Raw genomic sequence first — 23,366 nt, forward strand, 5'->3', positions numbered from 1 at the left:
AAGAGTTTTTTCCTTTCTTTTCTTTCATAAAAAAAACTGAAGACATTTGTACAGTGCAATAACTTCTTTATTACTTTTTCACAGAAAAGACAAAAGGACAATGTGAATGGCCATGAGCTTATAGCCAAGACGAAAGCCACCATCAGCTGCCTAGCAAATATATATGAATAACAAATGTAAGAGCAACCAGAAATGAAGTGTGTCAAAAGCAGTCAGCTAGCTGCATATAGAGGTTACATGGCTATTGGAATAGCGGCTGTAAAGAGCAGTATGTTCATAGCTACTGGGTCATGGTCAGAAACAGTTTTGTGAGTAATTGAGCATAGTCAGGTTCTATTCAAACTTAAGATCCGTATGTATAACTCATGAATTGATTTCAAAGATAGAATTTTTGCTAAAAAGAAGTTCAGTTATAATTCTGCCCAAGGCCCGTATTCAAAAAGTATCTCAGAGTAGGAGGACATAATCAATACTGTGGTCAAAAGAGCATCTTCTGAAGGAACTTTAAAGCCACTGTTAAGAGCCATGCTCTGAGAGGCTCTAGCTTTATGGCACAGTCAAACGCTGTGTCACCGGCACCCTGCATGATGACCACACCATGGAGCTCAGGCAGCTGAGACTTACAGCTACACATGCCTGAGGAAGCAAGAGTGGGGGAGGAAGGGATGGAGAGAGAGAGAGAGAGAGACAACGTGAGGATTTGCCCTGCTCTTACAGTGCATTCGGAAATTATTTAGACCCCTTGACTTTTTCCACACTTCGTTACATTGCAGCCTTAATCTACACACAATACCCTATAGTGACAAAGCAAAAACAGGTTTTTAGAAATGTTTGCAAATGTATTAAAAATAAAAAAACGGAAATATCACATTTACATAAGTATTACGACCCCTTTGCTCAGTACTTTGTTGAAGCACCTTTGGCAGCGATTACAGCCTCGAGTCAAATCAAATTAAACTTCATTTGCCACAATCGCCGAATACAACAAGTGTAGACTTTACCGTGAAATGCTTACTTACAAGCCCTTAACCAACAGTGCAGTTAAAGAAGAAGAACATTTTTACCAAGCAGGCTAAAATAAAAAGTAATAATAAAAAGTAACACAATAAGAATAACAATAATGGGGCTATATACAGGGGACACTGGTACCGAGTCAGTGTGCGGGGGTACAGGCTAGTTGAAGTAATCTGTACATGTAGGTGGGGGCGAAGTGACTATGCATAGGTAACAAACAAACAGCGAGTAGCAGCAGTGTACAAGAGGGGGGTTGTCAATGTAAATTGCCCGGTGGCGATTTTAATGAATTGTTCAGCAGTCTAGTGGCTTGGTGGTAGAAGCTATTGAGGAGCCTTTTGGTCCTAGACTTGGCGCTCCGGTACCACTTGCCCTGCGGTAGCAGAGAAAAGTCTATAACTTGGGTGACTGGAGTCTCTGACAATTTCATGGGCTTTCCTCTGACGCCGCCTATTATATTGGTCCTGGATGGGAGGAAGCTTGGCCCCAGTGATGTACTGGGCTGTTCGCACCACCCTCTGTAGCGCCTTATCCTCTGTAGCGCCTTAGATGCCAAGCAGTTACCATACCAGGCGGTGATGCAACCGGTCAGGATGCTCTCGATGGTGCAGCTGGAGAACCTTTTGAGGATCTGGGGGCCCATGCCAAATCTTTTCAGTCTCCTTTTCAGGCCACACAGTCGTGGGTGAACAGGGAATACAGGAGGGGACTAAGTACATACCCCTGAGGGGTTCCAGTGTTAAGGATCAGCGTGGCGGACGTGTTGTTGCCTACACTTACCACCTGGGCGCGGCCCGTCACGAAGTCTATTTGCAGAGGGAGGTGTTTAGTCCCAGAGTCCTTAGCTTAGTGATGAGCTTCGTGGGCACTATGGTGTTGAACGCTGAGCTGTAGTTGATCAACAGCATTCTCACATAGGTGTTCCTTTTGTCCAGGTGACAAAGGTCGGTGTGGAGTGCGATTGAGATTGTGTCATCTGTGGATCTGTTGGGGCGGTATGCGGATTGGAGTGGGTCTAGGGTGCCTGGGAGGATGCTGTTGATGTGAGCCATGACCAGCCTTTCAAAGCACTTCATGGCTACCGATGTGAGTGCCACGGGGCGGTAATCATTTAGGCAGGTTGCCTTCGCTTCCTTGGGCACAGGGACTATGATGGTCTGCTTGAAACATGTAGGTATTACGGTCTCGGTCAGGGAGAGGTTGAAAATGTCAATGAAGACACTTGACAGTTGGTCCGCGCATGCTTTGAGTACACGTCATGGTAATTCATCTGGCCCAGAGGCTTTGTGAATGTTGACCTGTTTAAAGGTTTTGTTCACATCGGCTACCAAGAGCGTTATCACATAGTCATCCAGAACAGCTGGTGCTCTCGTGCATGCTTCAGTGTTGCTTGCCTCGAAGCGAGCATAAAAGGCATTTAGCTCGTCTGGTAGGCTCGCATCACTGGGCAGCTTACGTCTGGGTTTCCCTTTGTAGTCCGCAATAGTTTTCAAGCCTTGCCACATCCGACGAGCATCAGAGCTGGTGTAGTAGGATTCAATCTTAATCCTGTATTGACACTTTGCTTGTTTGATGGTTCGTCTGATTTCTTATAAGCGTCCGGATTAGTCTCTCTCTCCTTGAAAGCGGCAGCTCTAGCCTTTAGCTCGATGCGGATGTTGCCTGTAATCCATGGCTTCTGGTTGGGATATGTACGTACAGTCACTGTGGGGACGACGTCATCGATGCACTTATTGATGAAGCTGATGACTGAGGTGGTCTTCCTCAATGTCATTGGATGAATCCCGGAACATATTCTAGTCTGTGCTAGCAAAACAGTCCTGTAGTGAGCGAGTCACTGGTACTTCCTGCTTTAGTTTTTGCTTGTAAGTAGGAATCAGGAGGATTGAATTGTAGTCAGATTTGCCAAATGGAGGGCGGAGGAGAGCTTTGTATGCATCTCTGTGTGGAGTAAAGGTGGTCTAGGATATTTTTTCCCCTGGTTGCACATGTGACATGCTGGTAAAAATTTGGTTAAACTGATTTAAGTTTGCCTGCATTAAAGTCTCCGGCCACTAGGATCGCCGCTTCTGGGTGAGCATTTTCTTCTTTGCTTATGGCTTTATAGAGTTGATTGAGAGCGGTCTTAGTGCCAGCTTCCATTTGTGGTGGTAAATAGATGGCTACAAATAATACAGATGAGAACTCTCTTGGTAGATAGTGTGATCGACTGCTTATCATAAGGTACTCTACCTCAGGAGAGCAATACCAAGAGACTTCTTTAATATTAGACATCGCTCAACAGCTGTTATTGACAAAAAGACACACACCCCCACCCCTTGTCAAATCAAATCAAATTTTATTGGTCACATACACATGGTTAGCAGATGTTAATGCGAGTGTAGCGAAATGCTTGTTCTTCTTGTTCCGACCATGCAGTAATATCTAACAAGTAATCTAACAATTTCACAACATCTACCTTATACACACAAGTGTAAAGGAATGAATAAGAATATGTACATATAAATATATACGGATGAGCGATGGCCGTATAGGCAAGATGCAGTAGATGATATAGAGTAAAGTATATACATAATAGATGAGTAATTTAGAGTATGTAAACATTATATAAAGTGGCATTGTTTAAAGTGACTAGTGATACATTTATTACATCCAATTTTGATTATTAAAGTGGCTAGAGATTTGAGTCAGTATGTTGGCAGCAGCCACTCAATGTTAGTGATGGCTGTTTAACAGTCTGATGGCCTTGAGATAGAAGCTGTTTTTCAGTCTCTCGGTCCCAGCTTTGATGCACCTGTACTGACCTTGCCTTCTGGATGATAGCGGGGTGAACAGGCAGTGGCTCAGGTGGTTGTTGTCATTGATGATCTTTTTGGCCTTCCTGTGACATCGGGTGGTGTAGGTGTCCTGGAGGGCAGGTAGTTTGCCCCCGGTGATGCGTTGTGCAGACCTCACTACCCTCAGGAGAGCCTTGCAGTTGTGGGCGGAGCAGTTGCCGTACCAAGCGGTGATTCAACCCGACAGGATGCTTTCGATTGTGCATCTGTAAAAGTTTGTGTGTGTTTTCAGTGACAAGCCAAATTTCTTCATCCTCCTGAGGTTGAAGAGGCGCTGTTGCGCCTTCTTCACAACGCTGTCTGTGTGGGTGGACCATTTCAGTTTGTCTGTGATGTGTACGCCGAGGAACTTAAAATGTTCCACCTTCTCCACTACTGTCCCGCTGATGTGGAAAGGGGGGTACTCCCTCTGCTGTTTCCTTAAGTCCATGGTCATCTCCTTTATTTTGTTGACGTTGATTGTGAGGTTTCCTGACACCACACTCCTGTCGGACCCTCACCTCCTCCCTGTAAGCTGTCTTGTCGTTTTCGGTAATCAAGCCTACCACTGTAGTGTCGTCTGCTAACTTGATGGTTGAGTTGGAGGCGTGCATGGCCACGCAGTCATGGGTGAACAGGGAGTACAGGAGAGGGCTGAGAACGCACCCTTGTGGGGCCCCAGAGTTAAGGATCAGCGGGGTGGAGATGTTGTTTCCTACCCTCACCACCTGGGGGCGGCCCGTCAGAAAGTCCAGGACCCAGTTGCACAGGGTGGGGTCGAGACCCAGGGTCTCGAGTTTAATGACGATTTTTGAGGATACTATGGTGTTAAATGCTGAGCTGTAATCGATGAACAGCATTCTTACATAGGTATTCATCTTGTCCAGATGGGTTAGGGCAGTGTGATTGTGATTGCGTCGTCTGTGGACTTATTGGAGTGGTAAGGAAATTGGAGTGTGTCTAGGGTCTCAGGTAGGGTGGAGATGATATGGTCCTTGACTAGTCTCTCAAAGCACTTCATGATGACGGAACTGAGTGCTACGGGGCGATAGTCTTTTAGCTCAGTTACCTTAGCTTTCTTGGGAACAGGAACAATGGTGGCCCTCTTGAATGTGGGAACAGCAGACTGGGATAGGGATTGATTGAATATGTCCGTAAACACACCAGCCAGCTGGTCTGCGCATGCTCTGAGGACGCGGCTAGGGATGCCGTATGGGCCGGCAGCCTTGCGAGGGTTAACACGTTTAAATGTTTTACTCACGTTGGCTGCGGTGAAGGAGAGCCCACAAGTTTTGGTAGCGGGCTGTGTCAGTGGCACTGTATTGTCCTCAAATCTCGCAAAGAAGTTGTTTAGTTTGTCTGGGCGCAAGACGTCAGTGTCCGCGACTGGGCTGGTTTTCTTTTTGTAATCTGTGATTGACTGTAGACCCTGCCACATACGTCACGTGTCTGAGCCATTGAATTGCGACTCTACTTTGTCTCTATACTGATGCTTAGGTTGTTTGATTGCCTTGCAGACGGAATAGCTACACTGTTTGTATTCGGTCATGTTTCCGGTCGCCTTGCCATGATTAAAAGCAGTGGTTCGCACTTTCAGTTTTGCGCGAATGCTGCCATCAGCCACGGTTTCTGTTTGGGGAAGGTTTTAATAGTCACCGTGGGTACAACATCATCAATGCACTTTCACTCGTCTTACCAGAGGTAGCGTCTCTGTTCTGCCGGTGCATGGAAAATCCCGCCAGCTCTATATTGTCTGTTTCTTCATTCAGCCACGTCTCGGTGAAACATAAGATGTTAAAGTTTTTAATGTCCTGTTGGTAGGATAATCTTAATAGTAGGTTATCAATTTTATTTCTAACAATTGCACGTTAGTAAGGAGAGTGGAAGGCATTGTGTGTTTACTCACTCGCCTCCGGATTCTCAGAAGGATCCCCAATCTCCGTCCCCTTTTTCGGCGTCTTTTCTTCACGCTAAAGGTGTGGATCTGGGCCTGTTCCAGTGAAAGCAGGATATCCTTCTCGTCGGACTCGTTAAAGGAAAACGTTTCTTCCAGTAATTGCTTTTCTGATGTCCAAAAGTTATTTTCGGTCATAAGGGACGGTAGCAGCAACATTATGTACACAATAAGTTAAAAAATGAGTTACACAAAATGCAAAAAAATAACAAAATTGCACAATTGGTTGGGAGAATGTAAAACGTCAGCCATGTTCTTCGGCGCCATCTTGTTATCATTAGTCTTCATGGGTATAACTCTAAAAGCTTAGCACACCTGTATTTGGGAAGATTCTCCATTCTTCTTTGCAGATCCTCTCATGCTCTGTCAGGATGGATGGGGAGTGTTGCTGCACAGCTATTTTCAAGTCTCTCCAGAGATGTTCGATCGGGTTCAAGTGCGGGCTCTGGCTGGGCCACTCAAGGACATTCAGAGACTTGTCCCGAAGCCCCTCCAGCATTGTCTTGGCTGTGTGCTTAGGGTCGTTGTCCTGTTGGAAGGTGAAACTTCACCCCAGTCTGAGGTCCTTAGCCTGGAGCAGGTTTTCATCAAGGATCTCTCTGTACTTTGCTTCGTTCATCTTTCCCTCGATCTTGACTAGTTTCCCAGTACCTGCCACTGAAAAACATCTGCCACCACCATGCTTCACAGTTTCCTCCAGCCATGACGCTTGGCCTTCAGGCCAAAGAGTTCAATATTGGTTTCATCAGACCAGAGAATCTTGTTTCTCATGATCTGAGAATCCTTTAGGTGCCTTTTGGCAAACTCCAAGCTGGCTGTCATGTGCCTTTTACAGAGGAGTGGCTTCCGTCTGGCCACTCTACCATAAAGGCCTGATTGGTGGAGTGCTGCAGAAATGGTTGTCCTTCTCGAAGGTTCTCCCATCTCCACAGAGGAACTCTGGAGCTCTGTCAGATTGACAAACGGGATCTTGGTCACCTCCCTGACCAAACTCTTGTAAGTAAATAAAATGTCACGCCCTGACCTGAGAGAGCCTTTTTTATGCCTCTATTTAGGTTCGGTCAGGGTGTGATTTGGGTGGGCATTCTATGTCTGTTTTTCTATGCTTTGTATTTCTTTGTTTTGGCCTGGTATGGCTCTCAATCCGGGACAGCTATACATCGTTGTCGCTGATTGGGAGTCATACTAAGGCAGCCTGTTTTCCTTTGGGGATTGTGGGTAGTTCATTTCTGTTTAGTACCTGACAGAACTGTTTGGCTGTCGTTTTTTTCTTTAAAGTGTTCTATCTTTAATAAATTCATGATGAGCACTAACCACGTTGCGCCTTGGTCTACTCTCTTCAACGACGGCCGTTACATAAAAAACACCATTTGAATCAGTAAATAATTCCAGTGAAAGAGGTGAACAAGTAAATCAGTATTATAGACTCATAATCTCTCGGTTAATTCTTGTAAGCAACAAGGCATGAGGGGGTGTGGCATATGGCCAGTATATCACGGCTAAGAGATGTTCTTAAGCACAACCCAACGCGGAGTGCCTGGATACAGCCCTTAGCCGTGGTATATTGGCCATATACCACAAACCCCTGAGGTGCCTTATTGTTATTAGAAACTGGTTACCAACGTAATTAGAGCAGTGAAAATAAAGGTTTTGTCATACCCGTGGTAAAAAAAACGGTCTGATATACCATGGCTGTCAGCCAATCAGCATTCAGGGCTCGAACCACCCAGTTTTTAATATACTTTATACTCTACGTGATGTGTGCTCCACACATACTTTGGAGCAATCTCATTACTACTCTGTCATCACATTTTAGACAGAGTGCATTCTGGATGTTTGCCATGTACAACTGTCAATGTACATTGTAAAGCGTCTATCATTGTCCAAAACGTGGTACACACAGCAGTGTTTTAGAATAATAGACCGTTCGTTTTCATACTTTTCGAATTCTCAGCGCAGCTCAAGCAATTTCTCCAACCTTTGTCACATTCAAATGAAAAGAGGATGCGTACCGGGAGCAGTGTTGGTTGGGAATTCTGGGGCGTTGCACGATGGTGGTGTCAGAGCCACGTAGCTATGTCACAATGGGACGCTGGATTATCGTGTCTCTGCGTCTGAGGACTATGATCTATGCTTAAAACTCCAGCCTTAGGGCTACCAAGATGTATAATACCAAAGTCATATCACGATGATATACATACAGTAAGAATAAAAAAAAGATTTGATTGCACAATAGTGAATGGTATTTTACTTTACTGCTAGAATACGTTACCTCTAAGAAGTTAATAATCAAAGATAGGTGCAATCAAATTTGGTCCAATTTGCCCTTTCATAAAAAAACGTAAAGTTTGGCCAATACACTATCAATAGCTTATAGTTAAAGAGGTGTTGTGTTAACCCTATTGACTGTGTCAATTACTGGTTGATGAATAGTGATGAACAGTGACTGATGGGCCGTGAGTTATACAGAATAGCTTGAAGGTCAATCTGAATGATTACCCAGACCCCAGAGCTATTCTACCTCCACCCTCATTTGGCACTACTGACTGCATGTGTTTGCTGTCATTTATAAGGTTAAAGGCTGCGAGGAACCAATCAGATCTCTTTATGTACATCTTCTTGTCTCATTCATTTCTTCAAATAAAATGGGCAGATTGGATAACCTTGGCAGGTCATTTTTAGATTGTAATGGTGTATTCCTCTCACTACTCTTTTATGTTATCTATCAATGCTGCAAATGTTTTCTTTCCTTCATCGATTATTCATTAGCTGACCAACCTCTCTTTAATAAAAAAAGCTACATGTTAAACCAAGATGCAATGAAATTCCATGCAGTAATCTTTAAAACGAAATGCGATAATCATATTGTATAAAATGAATCTGCAGTTATATACTCAATATACAGGATGTATAACATCTCAATATAATCAATATACGGGAAGTATTACATATTAATATACTCAATATACAGGAAGTATTACATCTCAATATACTCAATATACGGGAAGTATTACATCTCAATTTACTTTCCAGTAAAATCCCAATAATTCAAATACAGAACTGCACCTACTATGTATACTACCTACCTACTGTACTAGAGAACATAACACAGTGTGCCACTGCTAACTGTGCTTAACACTCAGCAAGATCCTCCAGTAGAGTAACAACATGCTTACCTTCCTCTGTGTCGGCACTGACAGATGCTACGAGCTCACTCTGTTGGTTTTATACACCAGGGTCGCCATTTGTGTTCCGTGCAAAGATGTAAAATATGAATAAGGTAAACAAGGTGAAGGGGAAATAAATGCTATGAAGAGAATAAAAAAGTGTACTTTAACAATAACAGCCCGGACAATGACATCTACTCCATATTAATGCACTCTCATTTTTCAGGTGTGTGCATCCTATTTGACTGGGGAAAGGTGCTTTGGCTCCAGAGCCGTGCGGAGAGGCGCTACGATAATTCATCATCGCAGGTGGCTTCACTCCCACTCTGACTCTCTCTCAATGCTCGGCCGGCTCGGCCTGGCCAGTCCTTGTGTATCACGCACCATCGACCACTGTGGCGTTGGCTGATGGTGAGTAGTGCTACTGTAACCAGTGCTTGACTTGGGCAGGAGCACACCGAAGCTGAGTACCGGCACCTCAAATGTTCTACTGCTTGAGCTCCTGCACCTCATAGAATAGTAGCAAAAAAGATTGTGGAGCTCCTGCACCCAGAATGAGTACCGGCACCTATTTCAGTCTAAGTCAAGCACTGAGTGTAAAGTTACTGTGATTTCTCTGTAAGAGTTATGTCAGGTTAAGTACCCATGGGTATTGGACAAGTCACTGACCTTAAACCAATGTGTAACTGTGAGTCAAATAGCAAGTCTTACAGCTGCTAAGTACTGTATGTTTTGTTACATTGAAAAACTACCCATGTTATGCTATGGGCTAAGTTTAGTAAGGAGAATCAGCCAGCATAATGTCTGTTTATAACCCAAGAAAACTCAGGAGGCTGAAGAAATTTGTCTTGGCTCCTAAGATCCTCACGAACTTATACATATGAACCATTGTAAGCAATCTGTCGGGCTGTTGACGCTCTATTGGTTACACAGACTTTTGGCCTCCCATCTTATTCTAACCACCTCTCGCCGGCATTGTATTCATGTTACCTGATGAAATTGCTGTACAATATGATCTTGTTGCCATCTAATGCACATTCAAATGTCATAAATCAACACCGCAAACACCCTGTTCTCTGCCGTACCCTGATTGTATTACTGCTGACAATATCTGGAAATGTGCATGTACACCCTGGCCCATCTACTGTTGCTAGCCCCAAATCTGACTTGTGCTCTGCTATCTGCTTCACTGATTTCTGCTCTCGAAAAAGCCTAGGTTTTCAGGATGTTAACACAAGAAGCGTATTACCTAAAATGGATCAATTGAAAGTGTGGGTCCACAGCTCCAATCCAGATGTGTTGGTCAGTGCTGAGACGTGGTTAAGGAAGAGTGTTTTGAGTGTTATAACCTTTATCGGCAAGACAGATCTTCCAAAGGTGGTGGAGTGGCAATCTTTACCAAGGAACACCTTACCTTCAGTGCTCAGTTGTCTCCACCAAGTCTGTCCCCAAACAATTAGATTTTCTGGTTAGAAGCATTAAACTTTCAAATAGCTCTTTGTTGACTGTTGCTGCGTTTTATCGTCTTCCATCAGCACCGGCCTGTACCCTACCTGCCCTAAGCTCTCACCTGGACCCTTACACTAAGTCTGAATTTGTCCTGCTAGGTGACCTAAACTGGGACAGGCTTAAACCACCTGACCAAGTCCTAAAGCAATGGGACTTCCTAAATCTCTCAGATTATTACCAATCCCACAATATATGACTAAAACACCCAGAGAAGGCTACTCTCTTTGATGTTATCTTCACAAATAATGCTGATAGGTATCAGTCTGGTGTTTTCTGTAATGACCTTAGTAATCACTGTTTTACAGCCTGTGTTCGTAATGGCTGCTCAGTGAAACGACCTGCCCTGATTTGTCATAGAAGCTTGTTAAAACACTTTAATGAGCAAGCCTTCCTTCATGACCTGGCCTCTGTAAAATGGTATAGAATCAGCTCGATCCCCTCTGTCGAAGACGCTTGGACGTTCTTTTTTTACATTTTCAGTGGTATTGTTAACAAACACACTCCCATTAAGAAAATGGGAATTAAAAACAGGTTCAGCCGATGGTTCGACTGTGATCTTGCAGTTACTCCACCTCAATAATTCCATTTGGCGAAAAGCTCGGCACACGCATACTCAGGCTTACTTGCTCTCGTTCAATGACAAATAAGTGCACTCAGTCTATCCGGAAGGCCAAAGTTAGTTCCTTTAAGGAGCAGTTCTCTCTCTGTGGGTCTAACCCCAAGAAGTTCTGGAAAACTATTAAAGACCTGGAGAATAAACCCTCCTCCTCACAGCTGCCCATGTCCCTTAATGTTGATGATGTGCTTGTTACTGACAAGGAGCACATGGCTGAGCTCTTTAATCACCACTTCATTAAGTCAGGATTCCAATTTGACTCAGCCATGCCTCCACCTCTTCTAATGCGACTAGCTCTGATGCTCCTCCCTCTTTTTCCCCCCGTACAAAATTTCTCCCTGCAGGCGGTCACTGAGTCTGAGGAGCTAAAGGAGCTCCTTAAACTTGACCCCCAAAAAACATCTGGGTCAGATGGTTTAGACCCTTTATGCTTTAAGGTTGCTGCCCCTATCATCACCAAGCCTATCTCTGACCTCTCTGGGGAAGTTCTCATTGCTTGGAAGGCAGCCATGATGCATATTTTATTTAAAGGGGGAGATCAAGATGATCCAAACTACTATAGGCCAATTTCTATTTTGCTCTGTTTATCAAAAGTGTTGGAAAAACTTGTCAATAGTCAACTGACTAGCTTTCTTGATGTCTATAGTATTCTCTCTGCTATGAGATCTAGTTTCCGCTTAGGTTATGGATGTGTCACTGCAACCTTAAAGGTTCTCAATGATGTGACCATTGACCTTGATTCTAAGCAATGTTGTGCTTCTATTTTTATTGACTTGGCCAAAGCTTTTGATACGGTAGACCATTCCATTCTTGTGGGCCGGCTAAGGAGTATTGGTGTCTCTGAGGGGCCTTTGGCCTGGTTTGCTAACTACCTCTCTCAAAGAGTACAGTGTATAAAGTCAGAACATCTGCTGTCTCAGCCACTGCCTGTCACCAAGAGTGTACCCCAAGGCTCGATCCTAGGCCCCACGGTCTTCTCAATTTACATCAACAACTCAGCTCAGGCAGTAGGAAGCTCTCTCATTCATTTATATGCAGATGATTCAGTCTTATACTCAGGTGGCCCCTCCCCAGATTTTGTGTTAAACGCTCTACAACAAAGCTTTCTTAGCGTCCAACAAGCTTTCTCTGCTCTGTTCTGAACACCTCCAAAACAAAGGTCATATGGTTTGGTAAGAAGAATGCACCACTTCCCACAGGTGTGATTACTAGCACTGATGGTTTAGAGCTTGAGGTAGTGACCTCATACAAGTACTTGGGAGTATGGCTAGACGGTACACTGTCCTTCTCTCAGCACATATCCAAGCTACAGTCTAAGGTTACATCTAGACTTGGTTTCTTCTATTGTAATCGCTCCTCTTTCACCCTAGCTGCCAAACTATCCCTGATTCAGATGACCATCCTACCCATACTAGATTACGGAGACGTAATTTATAGATCGGCAGGTAAGGGTGCTCTCGAGTGGCTAGATGTTCTTTACCATTTGGCCATCAGATTTTCCACCAATGTTCCTTATAGGACACATCACTGCACTCTATACTCCTCTGTAAACTGGTCATCTCTGTATACCCGTGGCAAGACCCACTGGTTGATGCTTATTTATAAAACCCACTTAGGCCTCACTTCCCTCTATCTGAGATACCTACTGCAGCCCTCATCCTCCACATACAACACCCGTTCTGCCAGTCACATTCTGTTAAAGGTCCCCAAAGCACACATCCCTGGGTCGCTCCTCTTGTCAGTTCGGTGCAGCTAGTGACTGGAACGAGCTGCAACAAACACTCAAACTGGACAGTTTTATCTCCATCTCTTCATTCAAAGACTCAATCATGGACACTCTTACTGACAGTTGTGGCTGCTTCGCGTGATGTATTGTTGTCTCTACCTTCTTGCCCTTTGTGCTGCTGTCTGTGCCCAATAATGTTTGGATCATGTTTTGTGCTGCTGTCATGTTGGGATTCTGCCATGTTGTGTTGCTACCATGTTGTTGTCATGTTGTGTTGCTACCATGCTGTGTTGTCATGTATTGCTGCCATGCTATGTTGTTCTCTTAGGTCTCTCTTTATGTAATGTTGTGGTGTCTCTCTTGTCGTAATGTGTGTTTTGTCCTATATTTTTATTTTACTTTACATTTTTAATCCCAGCCCCCGTCCCCACAGGAGGCCTTTTGCCTTTTGGTAGGCCATCATTGTAAATAAGAATTTGTTCTTAACTGATTTTCCAAGTTAAATAAAGGTTGAATAAAAATAAATCATAAAAAGTATCACTGCCTGGTATGGCAACTGCACCGCCAGCAACCGCAGGGCTCTCCAGAGGGTGGTGTGGTCAACCCAACACATCACCGAGGGCACACTGCCTGGCCTCCAGGACATCTACAGCACCCAGAGTCACAGGAAGACTCCGGGAAGACCTCATCCACCAAAGCCACGGCCTGTTCTCCCCACTACCATCTAGAAGGCGGAGACAGTATTGGTGCCTCAAAGCTGGGACCAAGAAAATTGAAAACAGCTTCTATCTTCAGGCCATCAGACTTTTAAATAATCACCACTAGCCGGCCTCCGCAAGGTACCTTCCCCTACACCTTAGACACTGACACTAACTGACACGATACCACTCGGTACTCTACCCTGCACCTTAGAGACTGACACTAACTGACACGATACCACTCGGTACTCTACCCTGCACCTTAGAGACTGACACTAACTGACACGATACCACTCGGTACTCTACCCTGCACCTTAGAGACTGCCACCCTAGGTACGTAGAGTCATTGAACACTGGTCACTTTAATAATGTTTATTGTTCTGAAATAGTTTATGTAGTTAGATACAGATAAGAGTGGCATTCCTGCAACACAATTCCGTAGAAATTATATTTGATATCTGAGAAACTGATTACCCACTTTATATGTACAGTACATACTGTGTTCTCGACATAGCTCATCCTATATAACTACAGCTGTACATACCTTTTTCCTACTTAAAATATTGTCCACTCTGTCTATACACATAACATATTTATATTCTAGACTTTGACATCGCTCGTACTTATATTTCTTAATTTCTTCTTCTTTTCTCTTGGTTTTATTTGTGTATTTCACTGCACCTGCTTATCTGTGTACGCAACAAATAACCTTTGATTAGATTTTTTACTATGTTTTACAGCATACTTTTACATCAAACACAATATTTGTCAAAAATGCAGCCCTTTCCAAACCTGTTTGAAACCCGTTCAGTGGAACTTTTTTCACACCAAAGGCTCTTTTTCTTCATTTGATGTCCTAAATGCACCTCTTTCATACAATTCCAGCCACAGCACGTCAGTGTACTTCCTTTCAACCTCACTGTTGGGAAGAGCTGCCATCAAAAGCTTGTTTTATGGAATATGACACTCGTTCCCACAAAGTAATATTGTGTGCATTGCAGAATTTGTAGTCTATACAATCTGCCTGACTTCATGCCTTTGATGGAAAGAAGCCATTCTTGAAAAGGCACCATCAGAAAAATAAGCTTGGGCTTTGAACAATTGGAACAAGAGAGTGACACAAAGATCCCACTGCTATAACCACAATCAGTAAGGACAGTCAGCAACACAACAACAGCGATAGGTACAAACCCTGCGTGTGTTAGCTAGTGCACTTAACTGCCCGAGAAATAACCCTTCTTATCTATGCTCTTCAACCTGCTCTGAACAGTGGGAAACATATGCATGTCAATCTCAGCAGAGGGTTTGAATTTAGAAAAAAAAATACAGAACTGGTTAAAAAAAAATGAGACTTCATTTTCTTTCTGAAATCCAATTCCTTTGTGTTCTGCTGTGAGACAGAAAAAAAAACAGAAAATACATCCCTGAATAGTTTGAAAGTAGCTCCATGCTCTAATTACCAAACCAGGCACCAACAGGTTCCAAACATAATAAATGCTACCCAGCTTCTTTTCATTACAATAAAGGAAAGTCACACACACACACCATGCAGCTAGGCCTCCCACCAGGGGTATTTGAATTTCCTTAAATCAAATCAGTATAGGCATGGCAGGGTTTATTCACTTACATATCTAAATATAGACTTTCATTTGAAACCAAATTGCTTCAGTGTACCATCTCCCTTTACTTGTGTGAGTAAGAACAAGGTATTACATGAGCTAACGAGCGATACTGTTAACTATGGTCACCATAGGAAGAGAAGGAAAGTGACAGCTGCGATAGGAGACGATAGTATATATAGACATGAAAAATAAGCCCCTTGTTATACTCTACTGTAACGAGAATGAGAGAGAGAAAATGAGAAGAAGGAAAAAGAAAGAAGAGCAGAGGACTGGTGAGGCAGATAAATATATGAAGTAGACAAAGGAAGAAAGACTGCTAGTACAACAGTGGGTTTCACTACAGCATTCGTTACTACAGTAAGCACTGTGCAGTAGGTAGCTCTGTCTCACTTTGGTCCCATGAAAACCAAATGGAGCAGGCAGAAGAAGTCTGAAATGAGAAAGGTAGTGGTTGGAGGACACCCCCCTTTCTCCCAGACAGACCACCTCATCATGATTGCAATGGGGGACTGTGGCACAGAGCAGGACTAACCTAGCTGGCATACTGGAGATTTTAAGAGTCTGTGGTGCCCTCAGTGTAAGTACAGTAGTCTTGTAGTCATGCATCCTATTGTACATACTAGAGGTCTTGCTTTTCTCCCAAGACCCTAATATATATTTTTTTTATATGGGCACCTGTCCGAATAGACCTGAGGACAACTAGACCCGTTCCCTTATAGACCCAGTCCATTCAGAGTATTAAGTAGCAGCCTACCTGTTGACTATTGGTCACTGTAGCCTATCGTTCTCATTTAACTTTTAATTGCATCATTTTAATTCCATCTTCCATTGCTCTCCTAACTTGCTTGCTGTGGCACACACAGAGCCAGAGGCTAGTGCCGCTTTGATGACTTGTGATTGGCCGACAACAAAAAGCTACACACGCCACTCTCGTGAAAATCCTGTGCAGCAGTATAAAAGAGAAAAGTTTCTCTCTCTCTCTATTGCAGAAGTCGCGGTTGTGTCTGTACGGGTCGTTACCGGCAAATCACTTATAATTACACATACCCGAGACCCGTGACAATCAAATCAGATCCAATTCGGATCCGAGGGTCAACTACAGAATTTCAGACCTGTCTGGCCTCCGTTATTTGGGTTCCGGTGGACCAATTAGACCTCTAGTACATACATCCGAGGGACGGGCATTTAAATTTTTTTGACTCTTTGAGAACTCGCGTGATCTTTTTTGAGTACACGAGTACTCAAATAAACTTTTCTTCTATTTTTAGAACATATGTGCTCATTTATCTATATGCCAACAGATTGCGACAATGCCTAATTTATCATAACCATTACAGATAACAAATCCTAGTTGCTAAATTGCCGAATATAAACTGAGTGTACAAAACACTAGGAACACCTCTTCTTCCATGACATAGACTGACCAGCAGGGATGTCACTAGACATTCATAACATCCAGGGCAGGGCCTCCCGAGTGGCGCAGTGGTCTAAGGCTGTGCCACTAGAGATCCTGGTTCGACTCCAGGCTCTGTCGCAGTTGGCCGAGACCGGGAGACCCCGGGTTAGGGGAGGGTTTGGCCAGCAGGGATATCTTTGTCCCATTGCGCTTTAGTGACTCCTGTGGCAGGCTGGGTGTATGCACACTGACTCGGTCGCCAGGTGTACAGTGTTTCCTCCGGCACATTGGTGTGGCTGGCATACTGGGTAAGCAGGCATTGTGTCAATAAGCAGTGCGGCTTGGCTTGGCTTGGTTGGGTTGTGTTTTGGGGGAAACACAGCTCTCGACCTTCTCCTCTCCCGAGTCCGTACGGGAGTTGCAGCGATGAGACAAGACTGTAACTACCAATTGGATACCATGGAATTGGGGGTAAAATAAAATACATAAAAGAACATCCGGGGCTTAGCCCTGAAGACCTGGGGCTGACTCCGGGTGTTCCTAATGTTTTGTACACTCAGTGTCTATTCAGTCAATAAAAAAGCAAGTGCCATTTAAGATACATTTATTGAAACCATCATTTCAGTTGATTATATTATGTTGTAGAACACAATCAGTAACCTCAGCAGTGGCGTTTGCTTGTAGAAGCTTATGGATGTGCAATGGCATAGCCTTGTTTTGTTTATTTAGCAGAAAAGATGCTCTTATTTCCAGAGCCCTTATCACAGTCAAGACACATCTATTTTATAGTTAAAAAATATGACGTAGTATAACAAAATAAAATATAACACAATATTTTCCCAAATGAAAAAAGTTACCAGTGCGAAGTGATGCGTATCTCGTGCCTGGAACAGTTATTCTCAAAGAGTGATCATTTCAGTGGCGTGTATTCATGGGGCTAAGGGAAGTCAGGCTTCCCCCAAAAATGTACCCCAACAAATGAAAAATCGGAAAATAAAAAATGTAATCTTTCGTCTCTCTGTGTTTCATACATTTCCTTCAATTCGCAAGAGGCTGAATTTATCTCACCGGAGAAAGCATCTGAAAGAACAAAACAGTGTCCCTCTGCTCCCCTCCTCAAGAAGCCAACACTCAACTCATTTGACGTCAAAAACTATAGACCTGTATCCCTTCTTAATTTTCTTTCCAGAACACTTGATCATGCTGTCTCTGATCATATTTCTCGTTATCTCTCTCAGAACGATCTTGACCCTAACCGGTCAGGCTTCAAGACGGGTCACTCAACCGAGCCTGCTCTTCTCTGTGTCACGGAGGCTTTCCGCACTGCCAAAGCTGACTCTCTCTCTGTTTTCATCCTCTATCCGCTGCCTTCGACACCGTGAATCCTCCTCTCCACTCTCTCAGGGCTGGGCATCTCAGGCTATGCACACTTTTGGATCGCAAGTGACGAGGAGAGGATCTGTGAATGCACCACATACTCTCACTACTGGTGTCCCCCTGGGCTCGGTTCTAGGCCCTATCCTCTTCTAAACTATGCACTCGGCTCCGTCATATCCTCACATGGTCTCTCCTATCATTGCTATGCAGATGACACTCAACTACTTTTCCCCTTCCTCCCTTCTGACACCCAGGTGGTGACACGCATCTCTGTGTGCCTGGCAGATATCTCAACTTGGATGTCAGCCCATCACCTCAAACTCAACCTCGACAAGACGGAACAGCTCTTCCTCCTGGGGAAGGCCTGCCCGCTCAGACACCTCCATCACAGTTGACAACTCCACAGTTTCGCCCTCAGAGCATGCAAAGAACTTTGGCGTGACCCTGGACAACACCCTGTCATTCTCTGCAAACATCAAAGCGGTGGCCCGCTCCTGCAGGTTCATACACTACAACATCCGTAGAGTACTACCTTACCTCACATAGGAAGCGGCGAGGGTCCTAATCCAGGCACTTGTCCTCTCCCGTCTGGACTACTGCAACTGTTGGGTGTGCTATTGGGTGGGCTCTCCGATTGTTCCAACAAACCCCTGCAACTTATCCAGAACGCAGCAGCCCACCTTGCACTCAACCTTCCCAAGTTCTTTCATGCCACCCCGCTTATCCGCACACTCCACCGGCTTCCAGTCGAAGCTTGCATCCACTAAAAGACCATGGTGCTTACCTACGGAACAGCAAGAGGACCTTCCCTTCCCTACCTTCAGGTTATGCTCAAATCCTACGACCCAACCCGATCCCTCCGTTCTGCCACCTCAGGTCTCTAGGCCCACCTACAGCTCCTGCTCAGACCAGACCAAGCTCTTCTCTGTCCTGGCACCCCAATGGTGGAACCAGCTTCCCCCTGAAGCTAGGACAGCAGAGTCCCTGCCCATCTTCCGAAAAACATCTAAAACCCTGCCTCTTCAAAAAGTATCTTAAATAATCCCCCTCCTCAACTCGACCAAAATAAAAATAAAAATAACACTTAACCAGCACTTGCACTTGACCCCCCCCCAGCTCTGACTCTACTGATAGCTATGTTATTGATGAACAATTTACATTCTATGCTTGTGATGTGGTTGTCCCACCTAGCTATCTTAAGATGAATGCACTAACTGTAAGTCGCTCTGGATAAGTGTCTACTAAATGACTAAAATGTGAACAAAAATGTAGCCCATCTATCTGATGCTGTCTGATCAAAAAGAGTATGACATTGTTGCTGCCCATAGCATTGAATACAAGGGAAGCCAGCGAGCATTTGGCCTCCCTTGATTAAAAAAAGAAGTAATAATAGCCAATCAGCGTAAAACCTGTTGAGGACAGACGTTCCGCTAGCGTTCCGCTAAACTCCAATAATTTCAATTGTTCAAACATACGACTATTTTACACCATTTTAAAGATACACTTCTCCTTAATCCAACCACATTGTCCGATTTCAAAAAGGCTTTACAGCGAAAGCAAAACATTAGATTATGTTAGGAGAGTACATAGACCAAATAACCACACAGCCATTTTCCAAGCAAGCATATATGTCAATAAAACCCAAAACACAGCTAAATGAAGCACTAACCTTTGATGATCTTCATCAGATGACACTCCTAGGACATTATGTTATACAATACATGTATGTTTTGTTCAATCAAGTTCATATTTATATTCAAAAACAGCTTTTTACATTGGCGCGTGATGTTCAGAAAATGTATTCCCACCAAAAACCTCCAGTGAATTTACAAAAATACTCATCATAAACGTTGACAAAATAGATAACAATTATTTTAAGAATTATAGATACAGAACTCCTTTATGCAAGCGCTGTGTCAGATTTTAAAATAGCTTTTCGGCGATAGCACATTTTTCAATATTCTGAGTACATAGCTCGCCATCACGGTGAGCTATTCAGACACCCGCCAAGTTCGGGGCAACCTAAACTCAAAATTAGTATTAGAAATATTGTATTACCTTTGCTGATCTTCGTCAGAATGCACTCCCAGGACTGCTACTTCCACAAGAAATGTTGTTTTTGTTCGAAATAATCCATAGTTATGTCCAAATGCCTCCGTTTTGTTCGTGTGTTCAGGTCACTATCCAAAGGGTAACACGCGAGCCCAATTCGAGACACAAAAAGTAAAAATGTTCCATTACCGTACTTAGAAGCATGTCAAACGCTGTTTAAAATCAATTTTTATGGTATTTTTTACGTAAAATTGCGATAATATTCCAACCGGACAATAGTGTATTCATTCAAGGAGAAAAAGAAAAAACAGCGTGCTCACGGGAACGCACATATCCAATCCCTTTGTCCTCAGGCAGACCACTCAGTAACTGAGCTCCTATACTCTGCCCAGAGACAGGAGAAGGCTCAATCCACTTTCTGAAGGCTTTAGACAGCCAATGGAAGCCTTAGAAAGTGCAACGTAACAGCACAGATACTGTAGTTTCGAAAGGGACTAGAAAGAAGAACTACAATTTTCACATACTACACTTCCTGGTTGACTTTTTCTCAGGTTTTTGCCTGCCATATGAGTTCTGTTATACTCACAGACATCATTAAAACAGGTTTAGAAACTTCAGAGTGTTTTCTATCCAAATCTACTAATAATATGCATGTTCTCATTTCTGGGCAAGAGTAGTAACCAGTTTAAATCGGGTACGTTTTTTCATCCAGCCGTGAAAATACTGCCCCCTATCCATATCAGATTATTAAGCTAAACTGAGTGAGCTCAGCTGTAAATGGTCCTGGTACACAAAAAAAACTCTTTAGGGAAGCCAGTTTGGATTTGGCTTCACACCGATCACATCACATCAGAAACCAAATGTCATTGACAGAAACAACTTGAACTGTTGCATCTCGTTGTGTTGTTGTCCTCCGGTGACTAGCTAAAATCGTCCCTTTCCTAAATTAGCCATGGATGGAGACAGGGATTTGGACTTGTGGTTTTACTTAATTCTCTGTACTGGCCAACGATTATAACAGTGATTCTGATCCAACCATAAATTCATACATTGTGCCCCTGGCCTGAGAGGACAGAAGTTCAATATGTAGCTAGATGTAGTAGGCTAATGTTAACTAGCTGGCCTGGTGCATCATTGCCCATGAAAGGAAGTTTGGCTAACGAGCAAGCATTTTAGCCAGGTAGCCTAGGACAACTAAAACTAAAAGTGTGTACTGTATGACAGAGTCATAGACCATTTAGGCAACATAAAGAGGAGGATGGCTTTGGCTTTTCTCTACAAGTAGTGTGAGTCAACATGTTTTTTCTACTTGCAAGCCCCCCCCCACACACACAGAAATCAGTGCCATGGACAGCCACATAATATTTATCTTACGTTGATTGGACTAAATAGTTTTTGGTGTATTTTAGTTGTCACTGTATTAGACTAAGCATAGGTTACTAGATAATTAATGGAGCCAGCGCCTGTTTTCTTAGCGAGTTGCGGTAACTCTCTCTAGTTCTAAATCAATACTTGTTTAGTAGTCTGAAAATGTCAGAAAAAATTATTGCTTGACCATGCTGTAGATTTGTTTGTTACATGCAATGTGTTTTGTGGACTTCACCGGACAGATGTTGCTCTCCGGTTTTGGGATGAAACAAAGGTGGGGTTGAATTTATTCTGCCACTGTCTTCTTATTGTCTCAGCCTTAGGCCAATATATCACAGTGCCAAGGCACATGAACTATGAGGTTATAGACCAAACAACGCAATTAACACAACACATAGGTTATAATATGTTTTTTTTCTGACTTGGCTTCCCAAGTGATTTTACCCACGCACCACTACTGGATTATCTGAAACGGGGCTCAATTTGGCGAGTTGAAAGAAAAATAAATCTGGGTTAGAAACCAAAATCTGTCTTCTTTTCAATATTCAGATGTTCAATTTAGTGTATTCTGCTTGTTATTTTGACTTTTTTTAAGGGATGAACAATTACACATGGTGATAAATTACAGCCACGACATCTATTTGGTGAGCGTATGCTTAATGATTCTGATGAAAATATGGTCTTTGTCTTTATCAAACTAATGTTTTTGCATATTTAAAGTTTGGAACCTGTCTATGTTTAGGGGCATAATAGCCTAGGCTAACCAATTCTAAATGGCCCTAGCAGTTCACAAGTACACTACATAGCCAAAAGTATGTGGATACACCTTCAAATTAGTGGATTCAGCTATTTCAGACACACCTGTTGCTGACAGGTGTATAAAATCAAGCACACAGCCATGCAATCTCCATAGACAAACATTGGCAGTAGAATGGCCTTACTGAAGAGCTCAGTGACTTTCAATGTGGCACCGTCATAGGATGCCACCTTTCCAACAAGTCAGTTCGTCAAATTTCTGCTCTTCAAGAGCAGCCCCGGGTAACTGTAAGTGCTGTTATTGTGAAGTGGAAAGCTCTAGGAACAACAATGGCTCAGCCGTGAAGTGGTAGGCCACACAAGCTCACAGAACAGGACTGCCGAGTGCTGAAGCACGTAGAGCGCACAAATTGTCTGTCCTCGGTTGCAACACTCACTACTGAGTTCCAAACTGCCTCTGGAAGCAACGTCAGCACAATAGCTATTCGTCCATGCCCAATGCCAAGTGTTGGTTGGAGTGGTGGAAAGCTTGTCACCATTGGACTGTGGAGCAACGGAAACGCATTCTCTGGAGTAATGAATCATGCTTCACCATCTGGAAGTCCGATGGACAAATCTGGGTTTGGCAGAGGCCAGGAAAACATTACCTGCTCCAATGCATAGTGCCAACTGTAAAGTTTGGTGGAGGAGGAATAATCTGGGGCTGTTTTTCATGGTTCACGCTAGGCCACTTAGTTCCAGAAAAGGGAAATCTTAATGCCACAGCATACAATGACATTCAAGAGGATTCTGTGCTTCCAACTTTGTGGCAACAGTTTGGGGAAGGCCCTTTCCTGTTTCAGCATGACAATGCCCCCGTGCACAAAGCGAGGTCCATACAGAAATGGTTTGTCGAGATCGGTGTGGAAGAACTTGACTGGCCTGCACAGAGCCCTGACCTCAATCCCATCGAACACCTTTGGGATGAATTGGAACGCTGACTGCGAGGCATGCCTAATCGCCCAACATCAGTACCCGACCTCACTAATGCTCTTGTGGCTGAATGGATGCAAGTCCCCGCAGCAATGTTCCAACATCTAGTGGAAAGCCTTCCCAGATGAGTGGTGGTTGTTATAGCATCAAAGGGCGGACCAACTTCATATTATTACCCATAATTTTGTAATGAGATGTTTGACGAGCATTATTATTCCTAAACTGCAGCTCGTTGTTGGAACACATATTATCCTACTTCAATTAACCAGTCCATTTTGAATTTGTGATAAAGCTGTCGTCATTTGGCAATTAATGTAGCTTGT

At 43.6% G+C, this 23,366-nt stretch overlaps 1 pseudogene; it reads right to left on the bottom strand.

Moving 5' to 3' along the window:
• The window catches only part of LOC115169198 (dihydropyrimidine dehydrogenase [NADP(+)]-like), a 162,314-nt pseudogene that overhangs the window by 104,192 nt on the left and 34,756 nt on the right, over nt 1–23,366 (bottom strand).

Source organism: Salmo trutta, chromosome 31 (assembly GCF_901001165.1).
Source record: "Salmo trutta chromosome 31, fSalTru1.1, whole genome shotgun sequence".
Classification (NCBI taxonomy): Eukaryota; Metazoa; Chordata; class Actinopteri; order Salmoniformes; family Salmonidae; genus Salmo; species Salmo trutta.